The following is a 15,465-nucleotide window of genomic DNA, read 5'->3' on the forward strand; positions in this document are numbered from 1 at the left end:
CTTAAGCTGAACCTCATTTTACTATCAGTTTTATTGCAGCTTGTGGTGATGCTATCGGTCGAGGAGGGTGGGGAGGGGTGACAGGAAACTATAAATTCCAAATAAATGAAAATCTCCAGAGGATGAGAGCTGTACATTGGTAGTGAGAGAAAAAAATAATTGGACTAGCTATCTAACCCCTCTTGGTAAACCTTAAAGACTGTATGTCACAAACACACCAAGTTCCATTTACAGGGATTTTTTTTTTTGCAATGGTCAGGTGACTCTAGAAAGCTTATAAATTTATTTTTTCATTTTGTACTAATAGTTAAAGATAAATAACACTGTTTATGATGTGCCAAAAGGATAGTGAAATCTTTTATGTTGCACTTCTTACTCAAATATGATTGGAGTTTCATTTCCTTTCTACATCTTATTAGTGCATTAAAGAGGACAATAAATTTCCAACAAAGGCAAAACATGGTGGAATTGTTCAGCTGGCCTGGCAGAAATGAAAAGTCCAAAAACTGCATTTAACTCAAATGTAGATCATTTTGACGAACATTCATATCAAGCTGCAGGCTGATGATTTCTGCTTGTCAGTGTTAACGTGGACATCTTCATTTTTTGTCTTTTCCAACTATTCAATGCCTTTATAAATTAGTTTTGCTCCACGTAGTTTTGAATTCTGTACTCCAGAATCTGAGTTTGCTTAAATAGTGAGACAGCCTAGAGGAGGAACCGCTAGAAACATTTGTATGAACGAACTTGAGCAAGGACTTGCAATGGATAGCAAATGGCTGTTAACATCAAGATATACTGGACTGTATCACCAATGCTTCACCTCTCCAAGAAAAAAAAGCAGGGTCCTTTTTGTATATACCAGGTAAAGTGAAAAATTAAATAAACGTTTTTATTGATATTTAACTGCCTGCGCAGATGTTTATTTTCCAGGCCTGAACAGTGATGATTAATAACTGCTTGGTGCTGCATGACTGAGTCCCAAGGGTTAAGCTTAAATCTTTACTGCAATGAGCAGAATTACTTTCACTGCACCAATCCCACAAGGTTTATTAGTCAACTCTTGTATAAATTAGTGAGTACCACTGGATGGCAGTATTTCAAATTGTCAGCACATTGGTCAAATGTTAAAATGATTGTACAAATGGTATTTACCATGAGGGAAAGTGTTTCCTATTTCCTCTACGCTGCATGAGTATGTGGTGACACAGTAACTGAAATGCACGTTGCCATGCAGCTAGAATTTTCTTTTATATAATGCTTAATGTAATTTTGAAATACCTTGTTATTAGAACGCAGCAGGCCAGGAAGCATCTATAGGAAGAAACACAGTCTCGGATGAAGGGACTCAGCCTGAAACGTCAACTGTGTTTCTCCCTATAGATGCTGCCTGGCCTGCTGTGTTCCACCAGCATTTTGTGTGTGTTGCTTGAATTTCCAGCATCTGCAGATTTCCTCGTGTTTACCTTGTTATTAATAGTGTTTATGAATATAATACATAAACTTACTAAATATTAAATGTACCACAACCTTTACCATGAAACATTTTAGAGCTTCGAAGTATTTACATTGTCAGTGTTTCAAGTTAAAAGTTGTAGCAATGAACAGAATGTAGCTCATAGTTAATAAACCACTGGCCTGCTGAATGCCGACACTGTCTAGTCAAAACATTTTACTGCTGCCATTGTGTCTGCCAGTTTTTTGACTGCTTGACATTGTTTACTTGTGTTGTAGATTGTGGTTGATGTGCCTATCACAAAAATAATTACAGTGCCTTGCGGTTTTCAGACAGTGTTAAAATGTCCTGCTCAGATCAATGGTTGGGCTGACCAGCTGAAAAAATTAATTAGAGGGCGCATTGATTTTAAATCACTAATATGTTAACTTCTGCGTATAAGGCTTGAGAGGCAAAACTGACAATAAAATAATGCATCTTTGCAGTACAAATAATCATTGGTAGACTAACCTCTGAAATTCTACAACTGAACACTTACAATATAATGGCCTGAATTCTTTTTTAAATCAGCAAAAGGCTTACCACCAATCTTGATAACTAAAACTACATCCTTTAAATGTCTAAGTCAAAAAAAAGCAACTGAAGGACTTCTGCAGGTTGAGCAGCATCTGTGGAGGCAAACGTATAGTTAACATTTCACGTCAAAAGGCTTGTGTCCTTAGGTGGTGCATGGGAACCTTGGGTAGCAGGAAGTCAGTCAAACAGCCAACGGAACTGAAAAATTCTCACAAACCAGGAATTAAAGGAAAAACCTACAATTTTATTTAAGCTTTTAAACAACTTACAGCAACTGTACTGTCAAGATGAAGCCACACTCAGGTTGAAGGAACACCACCTTTTATTCCATCCAGGTAGCCTCCAACCTGATGGCATGAACATTGATTTCTCTAACCTGCGTTAATGCCCCCCTCCCCTTCTTACCCCATCCCTTATTTATTTACTTATTATTTCTTCCCTTTTTTCTTCTTTTCTCCTTTTTTCTCTCTCTATCTTCTCACAATCACTCCTTGCTTGCTCTCCATCTCCCTCTGGTGCTCCCCTCCCCCTTTCTTTCTCCCGTCCCATGATCCGTTCGTTCCCTTCTCCAGAAGTGTATGCCTTTTGCCAATCAATTTTCCAGCTCCTAGCTTCATGTCTTCTCCTATCATTTTGGATCTCCCCCTCCCCCTCTCACTTTTAAATCTCTTACTATCTTTTCTTTCAGTTAGTCCTGACGAAGGGTCTCAGCCCAAAACATCAACTGTATTTCTTCCTATAGATGCTGCCTGACCTGCTGCGTTCCACCAGCATTTTGTGTGTGTTGCAATGTTTATGATGATTGTGCAACCACATGGGGTTAACCTCAGAAGCCAAAGTATTAAACTAAATTTAAACCACAGGACTTTTAAAAAGATAGTCAGACTGACTAGCAGTCTAAACTTAAGGATTTCATTCCCACCTTCCACTCCCTAGAGCTTGTTAAATGTAATTTATCAAGCAAATTTTTAATCTTTTATGTCCACAGCAAGAATAAAGAATGAAAGATAGATATCAAAGTTGATAGTAAATTATTGAGTGGCAATAATTGCATCTATGATGACTGCGATATTGCAGCATTTGGGGGCTCTAAGGTATCAGCGACTGTAGTTCCTTACTTAACTGAGCAAATATAGGCAACAGCTATTGTTGTTGGACTTAAAGAATAATGATATGAAAGCTGATCATTTTACTGAGATTACAACTGCAAATTCTGGACTAAATATTGCTGACAATTTTACAATTCAACCCACTGTTGATGTGAAAAATGAATAAAGTTTGTAATTAGGTAATCATAGGTATATCAGGACTTAAAGTGTATTGAAAAAGAGATCAAACTTCGGGACATGGTTCAGATCTTTAGTCTGCTTATAAAAAAGAGTTTTAAAACAGGATTAATAGAAAATATAATTCAGGTGAATATGGCCAGCAGATTAACCATATTAGAATGAAAAATTACTTACTACATAATTGGAGAGAGGTTCTGTGCATGAACATTAAGATTTTCTGTATATTTTACTCAATTAATAAATAGTCAATAAATATTTAAGTTATTAAACATGTAGTTTCATGGTAGAGAATTTTAATATTAAACAGTTTGTGTCACAGATGTACAACACAGAATAGAAAACCTTTACAAACTAATGGCAGAGGGAGTATACAAGTATGTATGCAAAACTGAGCCTCCCCACATTATCAACATCAGTTTAGCTTAAATTATTGAGGCTTTTGAAAACCAAGCAACTTTTTGGCTCGGAATGTCACTGCAGATTAAATATTTTGCTATTTCACACACCAGACAACTCGATAAATGCTAGGAGCAACATTTTTAAAAAATCAGTAAAATACAGTAACCTGTATTACCCTGTTTTAAGATCTTTACAGCATTCCCCATGGATTGTCTGAAGGGGATATAATTGTGAATTAGTTTGTTTTCTGTAAAAATATATATATAATTACCTGTATCATTAATAATTTTGATATCACTCCACAATTCTCAGTGAGGAAGTTGTCATGGCAACAAAATCCTTCACCTCACGAAGAATCTGACAGATCCGTATCTGTTGTCATAGAAACTAGTGGAGTCATGGAGAATCTTTCGGGTGCAATTAAGGACTCCATGAAGAATAGCAACAGGAATTCAACAGAATCCATCTCGTGTGATAGGCCAGGGTTGTAAGTTGCACATTAAACAAGATGCATGAGAAAGGTGATGTAGAACAGAGAAATAAAAGGCTCTATTTCTAAACTAGTATCATCATAGCAATCTCAGTATGTCACTACAATTTGCCACAGGCCAAGCTACCTGAGGAAGGCTACAGTCACAAACTTTGCTTCATTCCTCCAAGTAGGCTTTAGAGGGCAACACTTGCAGGAATTTCGTAGTGGAATTGTCAATCCACAACACAAACAATTTACCCCAGAGGTTCAGGATGAAGGAAGAGATTGCCTTACCTTGGCATTGAATGTCTGGTTGCAGTCCCAACTTTGTCACTGAGATAAACTATTTCATTGAAAACTAAATAGCTACATCACTGCCTACACAGCTTAGCTTTAATCACAATTCTTTGAATTATTTGAAAATGTCAAAATATTTTCAATGTCAATATTAAGAGCTTGGACTAGCCTGAATGTGCAATCTAACAGGCACGGGCAAGTTAACGATATAGATGTGAGGTTCTCTGGTTATTCGTTTACTGGAAAGTCATTCGTTGCACTTTTGTATTTAGTCAATTAAGGGGCCAATTTGTTTCTCAGTATTGCAGGTCAGAGTTTTAAGGTGATATTCAATACACCCAATTGTCATACTTCATCAAGAATGAAGCTGAAAAACAGCAGTTTGTTCTGAATAACTTTAGAATGTTATGTCTCCAGTGGACTTGTTTATGTTCCTGGGCACCAGATAAGATAGCACTGGAGCCATCGCCAAGCGACGATCTGTTAAGGCAACAGTTTCTCGCTAGAGAGCTGTTAGGGTCTTGATAATGTGTTATACTATATTTGAGAAGGAAATGGTTTTAATTATATAGGTTAACGGGTTTGTCCAGGTTTTTTTTTGGCTCTGAGATATGATTGTCTACGAGAACTGCTTTACCTTTTTAACTTGTTGTTGCTAAAGGGGGGCGGTTAATGTCAGTGTTCGGTGTCTGACATTGCTAAGTGACACTCACAGATGTTACAAAGTAAAGGGTTGAATGTGAGGGGTGATGGGAAGGGGGTAACTCAGGGTTGTCTAGCCCTGCCATGTGAGAACAACTTCCTTGTGAACTATTCCCAGAAACTTCAGCCATCTTTGCTCTGCCATCATCCCTGCCAGTATCCTTCTCCAATCCAACTGGGCAAGCTCCTCTCTCATGTCTCTGTAATTCCCTTTATTCCATTCCAATAAAGATACATGTGACTTGTGCTTCTCCCTCTCAAATTGCAGTATGAATTCAAACATATTATGATCACTGCCTCCCAGGGGTTCCTTTATGTTAAGCTCCCTAATAAGCTCTGGGTTATTACACAACACCCAGTCTAAAATTCCCTTTCTCAGAGTAACCTCAAACATAAGCTGCTCTAAAAATCCATCTCATATGCATTCAACAAATTTCCTCTCTTGCAATCTGACACCAACCTAATTTTCCCAATCCCCTTGCATATTGAAGTCCCCCAATACAATTGTGTCATTACCCTTATTACATGTCTTTTCCAGCTCCCTTTGCAATCTCAACCCCACATCTTGGTTACTATTTGGATACCTATATATGATTCCCATAATGCTTTCTTTAACCTGGCAATTTATTAACTCTACCCACAAAGATTCAACATTCTCTGACCCTATGTCACCTCTTTCTAAAAATGAAATTCCATCTCTTACCTATAGAGCCACACCACCACCTCTGCCTTCTTGCCTGTGCTTTCCATACAAAGTATATCGTTTGATGTTAAGCTCACAACTGTGGCCTTTCAGCCACAACGCACTGATGCCCAATGTCATACCGAACTATCTCTAATGGCGCCACGAGTTCATCCACCTTATTCCGAATGCTGCGCGCATTTAAATACAAAACCTTCAGTCCTGCGTTCTTCACCCTTATGAATTTTGCCTCTGTGGTGCAATTTAACTCTGCTCTGTCTGCATGGGCTTGTCCTTCCTTACATTCATGTTACTACCCTATAACATTCCTGTTACTACCCTATAACATTCCTGTTACTACCCTATAACAGTACTGCAGCTAGTGTTGTTGTGGCCCCAACTCCAGTAACAGAAGGTTTTCAGATTAGTTCCCATCATTCTTTCTGGTTTCTTCCCACACCCCGAAGACACATTGGTTGATAGGTTAATTAGCCACCATAAGGTTCCCTGAATAGACTGTTGATAGGAGAATCAGGATGGAGATGATGGATGAGATTAAGTTGCATGCAGGTAACTGATATTGACAGTGCTGCTCCAGCAGCTGGCATAAACGGAAGAGGCCCAATGGCCTTCTACTATGTTATCAGGAAATAGGAAAAGGAAACATGAACAAAAATACTTTGTTCAAAAAGGAATAACTTAAGCAGAATACATAACGTGACATTACTTGCAGTCTCTCCAGAAGGCCTGTTAGGGTCTGTAGCCAAGTCAGCGCATGTGTTAATGATACTGATTTCTGTCTCTAGTTCAGGAACAATTGCTCCCGTCCTCCAGCCATGATGGAGCATTAGGTCCTAGTGATCACAAATAGAAATGTGGTTCAATGTACATTTACATGCCAGGCAAGGTTAGATCAACCCAGGTGAGGTCAGATCAATTATGATCATAAACTTTAAAAAGGGATGAGAATTGGATTTTACTGCATCAGTAGGATGAGGAATAGAGGTCAGTCCTTGTCAGCTGACCATTGACTTTCACCTTGACCAACAGGAAGTTTCAATCCCAGATCAATGAGCCAATGTGTATGACAATATACCTGGAATTCCAGTTTCAACCCCTTACCCCCTTAGAATTTGGAATCATGGTTCATGATTGACAAACACCATCAAAATGTCACCAAATACAGTAAGAGATTGCCTTTTGGAATTAAACTCGACCCAGTTTATACAAATGAGAGGGCTAAAAGCAGCTGGCAGTAGGAATAGTGAGACCACTCACACAGTGAATGTCTGCATCATCATGATTTACATTAACGCCAGTCCACTGAGAATAGATTCCAGCTGCTTAGCTGTCAGTTTTGCTTTATTCAGTCATTGATGGCTACGAGGGTTAATTATTTATACTTCGCAGTCATAACAGATCACTTTAAATACAATCACTCCAGTACACTTGCGCTTCTTTTTGGTATCTTTCCTGTTAGTTCTCTTTTAAAACCTGCCCATTGTTGTAACTTTTATTTCAAACACTACCTTTGAAATCCATTAACAATAGCGCAATAACATTTCTCAATATTCTACAATTCTACATCCACACCAATGACCTGCCTGGCCTGCTGAGTTCCTCCAGCATTGTGCATCTATTGCTTGGATTTCCAGTATCTGCAGATTTTCTCATTTGTATTCAAGGATTCTTGTCTTTGCAAGAAGTAATCTGAATAATATTTAATGAGGCATCCTTAAAAATATTATTTCATGCTACACTTTCCAGAAGGTATGGCACAATAGAGGAAGTGCACATATATAAAATTGTTCATACCTCCAGGATGTTCTAACAGCACTGTGAAAAGCAATACTTCGGAAATCCAGACAGTTGCAATGTTGGACATGCAGCTGCTTAAGTACAGAGAAACCCCAGAAACAGGATAAGAACCAAATAGTCTTCCAGCTACGTGATACTACTTAATAAATATTCAGATACTTTCCTACAAAGTATTTAATCAACATAAAAGAATTACTATGCAACATCTCAAATGCCTTATTGTTGAAGCATCTTAAAATCCCTGAGAGCGTGACTAAAACCAACAACTTTGAGTTCCAGAGATTCAGGTCACAGCTAACACACTAGCAGATTTTTAAAAACTCATCTCATTGATAGCAGTGCCATCGTTCCACAGAAAGATAAAAGCACAGAGAAAATGCCCACGTGCACACATGCGATTATAGATGCACAAATGCAAGAAAATTTACAGATGCTGGAAAACCAAAGCAACACGCGCAAAATGCTAAAGGAACTCAGCAGGAATGAAAAAGAGTGCACAGCCGACATTTCAGGCCAAGACCCAAGAGCTCTTGTCTATGTTGCGATTATATACAGTGGTGCAAGAAAATTTGTAAACCCTGTAGAATTTTCTCTTTCCTGCATAAATCTGTCCTAAAATGTGATCAGATTTTCATGCAAGTCCTAAAACTAGATAAAGAGAACCCAACTAAATACATAAACAGGACACACTAAATGCTGGTGGAACACAGAAGGCCAGGCAGCATCTATAAGGAGAAGCACTCAACATTTCAGGCCGAGACCCTTCGTCAGGATTAACTGAAAGGAAAGATAGTAAGAGATTTGAAAGTAGTGGGGGGAGGGGGAAATGCGAAATGATAGGAGAAGACCGGAGGGGGTGGGATGAAGCTAAGAGCTGGAAAGGTGATTGGCCAAAGTGATACAGAGCTGGAGAAGGGAAAGGATCATGGGACAGGAGGCCTCGGGAGAAAGAAGGGGGAGGGGAAGCACCAGAGGGAGATGGAGAACAGAACTAAATATGTCAGGGATGGGGTAAGAAGGGGAGGAGGGGCATTAACGGAAGTTAGAGAAGTCAATGTTCATGCCATCAGGTTGGAGGCTACCCAGCCGGTATATAAGGTGTTGTTCCTCCAACCTGAGTTTGGATTCATTTTGACAGTAGAGGAGGCCATGGATTGACATATCAGAATGGGAATGGGACATGGAATTAAAACGTGTGGCCACTGGGAGATCCTGCTTTCTCTGGCGGACCGAGTGTAGGTGTTCAGCGAAACGGTCTCCCAGTCTGCGTCGGGTCTCACCAATATATAAAAGACCACACCGGGAGCACCGGACACAGTATACCACACCAGCCAACTCACAGGTGAAGTGTCGCCTCACCTGGAAGGACTGTCTGGGGCCCTGAATTGTGGTGAGGGAAATAAACAGGAAAACCATTAGACTTGCTGATATACTTATTGAGAAAAATGATCCAATATTACACATGCATTGGTTGGAAAAAGTGAGAGAACCTCTGAGGTAATCCCTTCCAGAAAAGCTATTTGGAGTCAAGTGTTCCAGTCAATGAGATGAGCTTGGAGGTGTGGGTTGTAGAGCTGCCCTGCCCTATTAAAAAAAACCAGACAGACTAAGTTAGGTTACTAAAAGAGCCTGCTCTTCTCAAGAAAGATCTGCTTATGTGCACCATGCCTTGATCAAAACAACTTTCAGAGGACCTTGGAAGAAGAATTGTAGAGATGCCTGAAGCTGGAAAAGGCTTCAAAAGCATCTCTAAAGACCTGAGTGTTCATCAGTTCACAGTCAGAGAAACTGTCTATAAACGGAGGAAACTCAGTACTGTTGTTCTCCAGAAGCTTAGGCACCCTGCAAAGATCACATCTGAGCACAACATGCAATGCTGACGGTGCTGAAAAAGAACCCAAGGGTAACAGCAAAAGACCTGCAGAAATCTCGGGAACTTGCTAAAGTCTCTGTTCATCTATCCACTATAAGAAAAACACTGAACAAAGATGGTGCTCATGGAAGGACACCGCAGAGGAAAACACTATTCTCCAAATAAATAAATAAAAATTGCTGCACAAGTTTGTAAAAGACCACCTGGATGTTCTACAATGCTTCTCTGACAATGTTCTGCGGACAGATGAGACAAAAGTTTAACTTCTTGGCAGAAATGCACATTGCTATGTTTGGAGGCAAAAAGGCACTGCACATCAACACCGAAACTTTATTCCAACTGTGAATCTTGGTTTGGGGCTGCTTTGCTGTCCGTCACCTGAAGCTTAACATAATTTGGATAATGCAACAAGACAATGATCTGAAAGACAAGAGTAAATCAACAACAGAATGACTTAAAAAGAAGAAAATTCCTGCTTTGGAATGGCCCAGTCAGAGTCCTGCACTTAATCCTATGGAAATGTTGTGGAAGGACCTGAAGCAAGCAGTTCACGCAAGGAAGCCCAACAACATACCAGAGTTGATCCCAGAGTCTAAGCCAGCTTGCAGTGTTGATTAACAGTTACTGGAAACATTTGGTTGAAGTTATTGCTGTATGGGGGGGGGGGGGGGTCACACCAGTCACTGAAAGTAAAGGTTCACATAATTTTTTCTAACAAATCCATATAATATTGAATATTTGTCACAATAAATAAATGAAGAAGTATAATGTTTAATTTAATTGGGTTGTCTATCTAGTTTTAGGACTTATGTGAAGATCTGATCACATTTAGGTCATATTTATGCAGAAATAGGGAAAATTCTTCAGGGTTCACAGACTTTCTAGCACCGCCGTATGCACATTTTTATTAGTATATTTGCTATTCACTCAGTTCGGTTTTTGGGCAATGATTAAGGAAGCACTGGAACACTGCTATGTGGATTTTATTCTACTTATGGCCTAATGGCCTACTCCTGCATCTATTTTCTATGTTTCTATGTTTAACTGCAAGGTCACTGTACAGATGGTCACCAAAATAAAGCACTTTGGATCCACGCCAGCCTGTCAGCCGCAGAAAATCAGGAAGGTTGCCCTGCAGATTGAAAGGACAAATATAAGCCCGGCTTCAAATTTCAGAACAGTTCAGCTGGATAGATGTGGTTTAGATCGTCAAAGAACTGCAGAAAAGACGCTGAATAATGAACCGAACAGGAAATTTAGCTCAAGTGTTAACCAATTGCATCAATAAAACATTTTTCAGACGACAACGTCAGGCTCCCTCCAACAACTGGTGCTTTGTTTGCCCAAAAGTTAAACAAATTAAATGTTTATTATGATCAGAAATATACACATTAAAAACTGCAAGGAATGAGGATAAATGGTGATACTAAACATTTTCCTTTCCAGAAGGGAAGAGTAGATTGTTTGGATTATGTATCTAATGATGTGCTGGACAGAAGACGCCCAAATGTAAGATGCAGAGTGCTGTCAACATCAACCCACTTAGACAAGTTTATTACCCCTCCCCCAAGAGACAAGCGATAAACCCAATTACAGTTGGTTCAGCAAACAGAAGAAAGCTGACAGGATTGCTGCTGTTGTGTGGGGCTCAAAAACTCACAGCTTTGAAATTCCTGTTTTCAGATTAGCAGACAGTAGAGCAAGCAACACTAGAAGCAATCTCAAATAAGCTGTCTACAATGTATTGCTAAACTTAACAAGTCTGCAGATGCTGGAAATCTAGAGCAACACACACTAAATGCTGAAGGAACTCATGAGGTTAGGCTGCATCTAAGGAAATGAATTAACAATTAATGTTTTGAGCCATTCTTCAGGACTGGAAAGGAAGGGGGAAAGATGCCAGAATAAATTAGGGGGGAGGGAGGGGAAGGAGGACTAGCTAGAAGGTGAAAGGTGAAGTCAGGTGGCTGGGAAGGGTAAAAGGCTGTCGAAAGAGGATCTGATAAGAGAGGAGCATGGACCATAGGAGAAAGGGAAGAAGGGACACTGGGGGAGATAATAGGCAAATGAGAAGCCGTAACAGGCCAGAGTTGGTTTTGACCCAAAATTTCGACTGTTTATCTATTTGCATAGATGCTGCCTGACCTGCTGAGTTCCTCCAGCATTTTGTGTATTGACAATAGACAATAGGTGCAGAAGTACCTATTGCTACCAGCTTCCAGCTCATCAACAGCCACACCACAAATATTAAGACTTTAAAAGTATTTTACTGCTCTACAGAGAGTTTCCATGCCAGGCAAAACAAACTCTGCTTATTGAGTCCTGGAAGAACTCAGTTCTATCACATGTTGAATTAAAAATTATACGTTTGATGCACCATCAATAACTCACTCTGAGACATAAGAAGCGAGGTATCGGCTTTTATTGACTGGAAGAATGAACAACACTACATCCTGGAGAATGAGGCCGGGCATCAGGCCTCAATCGCCTTTATACAGGGGTCTGTGGGAGGAGCCACAGGAGCAGTCCAGACAGGTATATGTAGTTTACCACAACGTTTAAAGCCAAAAACAAATAAAATGAACCTGTAATGAAAAATGATTTAAAAGTACTATCAATGGACTTTAATAGCATATCTTGTGATACAAAGTCTCTTTCCTGGTAGGTCATAATCTTATGCTCATGGATATAATCTGAATGTTGAGTAATATTGGTTATGTTAGAAACATAGAAAATAGGTGCAGGAGTAGGCCATTCGGCCCTTTGAGCCTGCACCGCCATTCAGTATGATCATGGCTGATCATCCAACTCAGAACCCTGTACCTGCTTTCTCTCCATACCTCCTGATCCCTTTAGCCACAAGGGCCATATCTAACCGGCCTCAACTGTTTCCTGTGACAGAGAATTCACCACTCTCTGTGTGAAGAAGTTTTTCCTCATCTCGGTCCTAAAAGGCTTCCCCTTTATCCTTAAACTGTGACCCCTCATCCTGGACTTCCCCAACATCGGAAACAATCTACCTGCATCTAGCCTGTCCAATCCCTTTAGAATTTTATACGTTTCAATAAGATCCCCCTTCAATCTTCTAAATTCCAGTGAGTATAAGCCTAGTCGATCCAGTCTTTCTTCATATGAAAGTCCTGCCATCCCAGGAATCAATCTGGTGAACCTTCTTTGTACTCCCTCTATGGAAAGAATGTCCTTCCTCAGATTAGGGGACCAAAACTGCACACAATATTCTAGGTGCAGTCTCACCAAGGCCTTGTACAACTGCAGTAGAACCTCCCTGCTCCTGTACTCAAATCCTTTTGCTATGAATGCCAACATACCATTTGCCTTTTTCACCGCCTGCTGTACCTGCATGCCCACCTTCAATGACTAGTGTACAATGACACCCAGGTCTCGTTGCACCTCCCCTTTTCCTAATCGGCCACCATTCAGATAATAATCTGTTTTCCTGTTCTTGCAACCGAAGTGGATAACCTCACATTTAATCACATTAAATTGCATCTGCCATGAATTTGCCCACTCACCTAACCTATCCAAGTCACCCTGCATCCTCACAGCTAACACCGCCGCCCAGCTTCATGTCATCCGCAAACTTGGAGATTCTGCATTTAATTCCCCCGTCTAAATCATTAATATATAGTGTAAACAACTGGGGTCCCAGCACTGAACCTTGCGGTACCCCACTAGTCACTGCCTGCCATTCTGAAAAGGTCCCATTTACTCCCACTCTTTGCTTCCTGTCTGCCAACCAATTCTCTATCACATCAATACCATACCCCCAATACCGTGTGCTTTAAGTTTGCACACTAATCTCCTGTGTGGTACCTTGTCAAAAGCCTTTTGAAAATCTAAATATACCACATCCACTGGCTCTCCCCTATCCACTCTACTAGTTACATCTTCAAAAAATTCTATAAGATTTGTCAGACATGATTTTCCTTTCACAAATCCAAGCTGACTTTGTCCGATGATTTCACCTCTTTTCAAATGTGCTGTTATCACATCTTTGATAACCGACTCTAGCATTTTCCCCACCACCGATGTCAGACTAACCGGTCTATAATTCCCCGGTTTTTCTCTCCCTCCTTTTTTAAAAAGTGGGGTTACATTAGCTACCCTCCAATCCTCAGGAACTAATCCAGAATCTAAGGAGTTTTGAAAAATTATCACTAATGCATCCACTATTTCTTGGGCAACTTCCTTAAGCACTCTGGGATGCAGACCATCTGGCCCTGGGGATTTATCTGCCTTTAATCCCTTCAATTTACCTAACACCACTTCCCTACTAACATGTACTTCCCTCAGTTCCTCCATCTCACTAGACCCTCAGTCCCCTACTATTTCCGGAAGATTATTTATGTCCTCCTTAGTGAAGACAGAACCAAAGTAGTTATTCAATTGGTCTGCCATGTCTTTGTTCCCTATGATCAATTCACCTGTTTCTGACTGTAAAGGACCTACATTTGTCTTGACCGGTCTTTTTCTTTTCACATATCTATTTACAGTCAGTTTTTATGTTCCCTGCCAGCTTTCTCTCATAATCTTTTTTCCCTTTCCTAATTAAGCCCTTTGTCCTCCTCTGCCGGTCTCTGAATTTCTCCCAGTCCTCAGGTGTGCCGCTTATTTTTGCTAATTTATATGTTTCTTCTTTGGACTTGATACTATCCTTAATTTCCCTTGTCAGCCACGGGTGCACTACCTTCCCTGGTTTATTCTTTTGCCAAACTGGGATGAACAATTGCTGTAGTTCATCCATGCGATCTTTAAATGCTTGCCATTGCATATCCACCGTCAACCCTTGAAGTGTCATTTGCCAGTCTATCTTAGCTAATGCACGTCTCATACCTTCAAAGTTACCCTTCTTTAAGTTCAGAACCTTTGTTTCTGAATTAACTAAGTCACTCTCCATCTTAATGAAGAATTCCACCATATTATGGTCGCTCTTACCCAAGGGGCCTCGCACGACAAGATTGCTAACTAACCCTTCCTCATTGCTCAATACCCAATCCAGAATGGCCTGCTCTCTAGTTGGTTCCTCGACATGTTGGTTCAGAAAACCATCCCGCATACATTCCAAGAAATCCTCTTCCTCAGCACCCTTACCAATTTGGTTCACCCAATCTATATGTAGATTGAAGTCACCCATTATAACTACTGTTCCTTTATTGCACGCATTTCTAATTTCCTGTTTAATCCCATCCCCAACCTTACTACTACTGTTAGGTGGCCTGTACACAACTCCCACCAGCGTTTTCTGCCCCTTAGTGTTATGCAGCTCTACCCATATCGATTCCACATCCTCCAGGCTAATGTCCTTCCTTTCTATTGCATTAATCTCCTCTCTAACCAGCAATACTATCCCACCTCCTTTTCTTTCCTGTCTATCCCTCCTGAATATTGAATATCCCTGGATGTTGAGCTCCCATCCTTGGTCACCCTGGAGCCATGTCTCTGTGATCCCAACTATATCATATTCATTAATAACTATCTGCACATTCAATTCATCCACCTTGTTACGAATGCTCCTCGCATTGACACACAAAGCCTTCAGGCTTGTTTTTACAACACTCTTAGCCCTTATACAATTATGTTGAAAAGCGGCTCCTTTTGCTTTTTGCCCTGGATTTGCCTGCCTGCCACTTTTACTTTTCACCTTACTACTTTTTGCTTCTACCCTCATTTTACACCCCTCTGTCTCTCTGCACTTGTTCCCATCCCCCTGCCACATTAGTTTAAAGCCTCCTGAACAGCAGTAGCAAACGCTCCCCCTAGGACATTGGTTCCAGTCCAGCCCAGGTGCAGACCGTCCTGTTTATGCCGGTCCCACCTCCCCCAGAACTGGTTCCAATGCCCCAGAAATTTGAATCCCTCCCCCTTGCACCATTTTTCAAG

The 15,465-nt window shown here is 40.4% G+C and overlaps 1 pseudogene; it reads right to left on the bottom strand.

Annotated features, from left to right (window-relative positions):
• Positions 1 to 7,016, bottom strand: part of LOC140737564 (uncharacterized) — a 9,580-nt pseudogene extending 2,564 nt beyond the window's left edge.
• Between the last annotated feature and the right edge of the window lie 8,449 nt (positions 7,017 to 15,465).

This window comes from Hemitrygon akajei, chromosome 13 (assembly GCF_048418815.1).
Source record: "Hemitrygon akajei chromosome 13, sHemAka1.3, whole genome shotgun sequence".
Lineage (NCBI taxonomy): Eukaryota > Metazoa > Chordata > Chondrichthyes > Myliobatiformes > Dasyatidae > Hemitrygon > Hemitrygon akajei.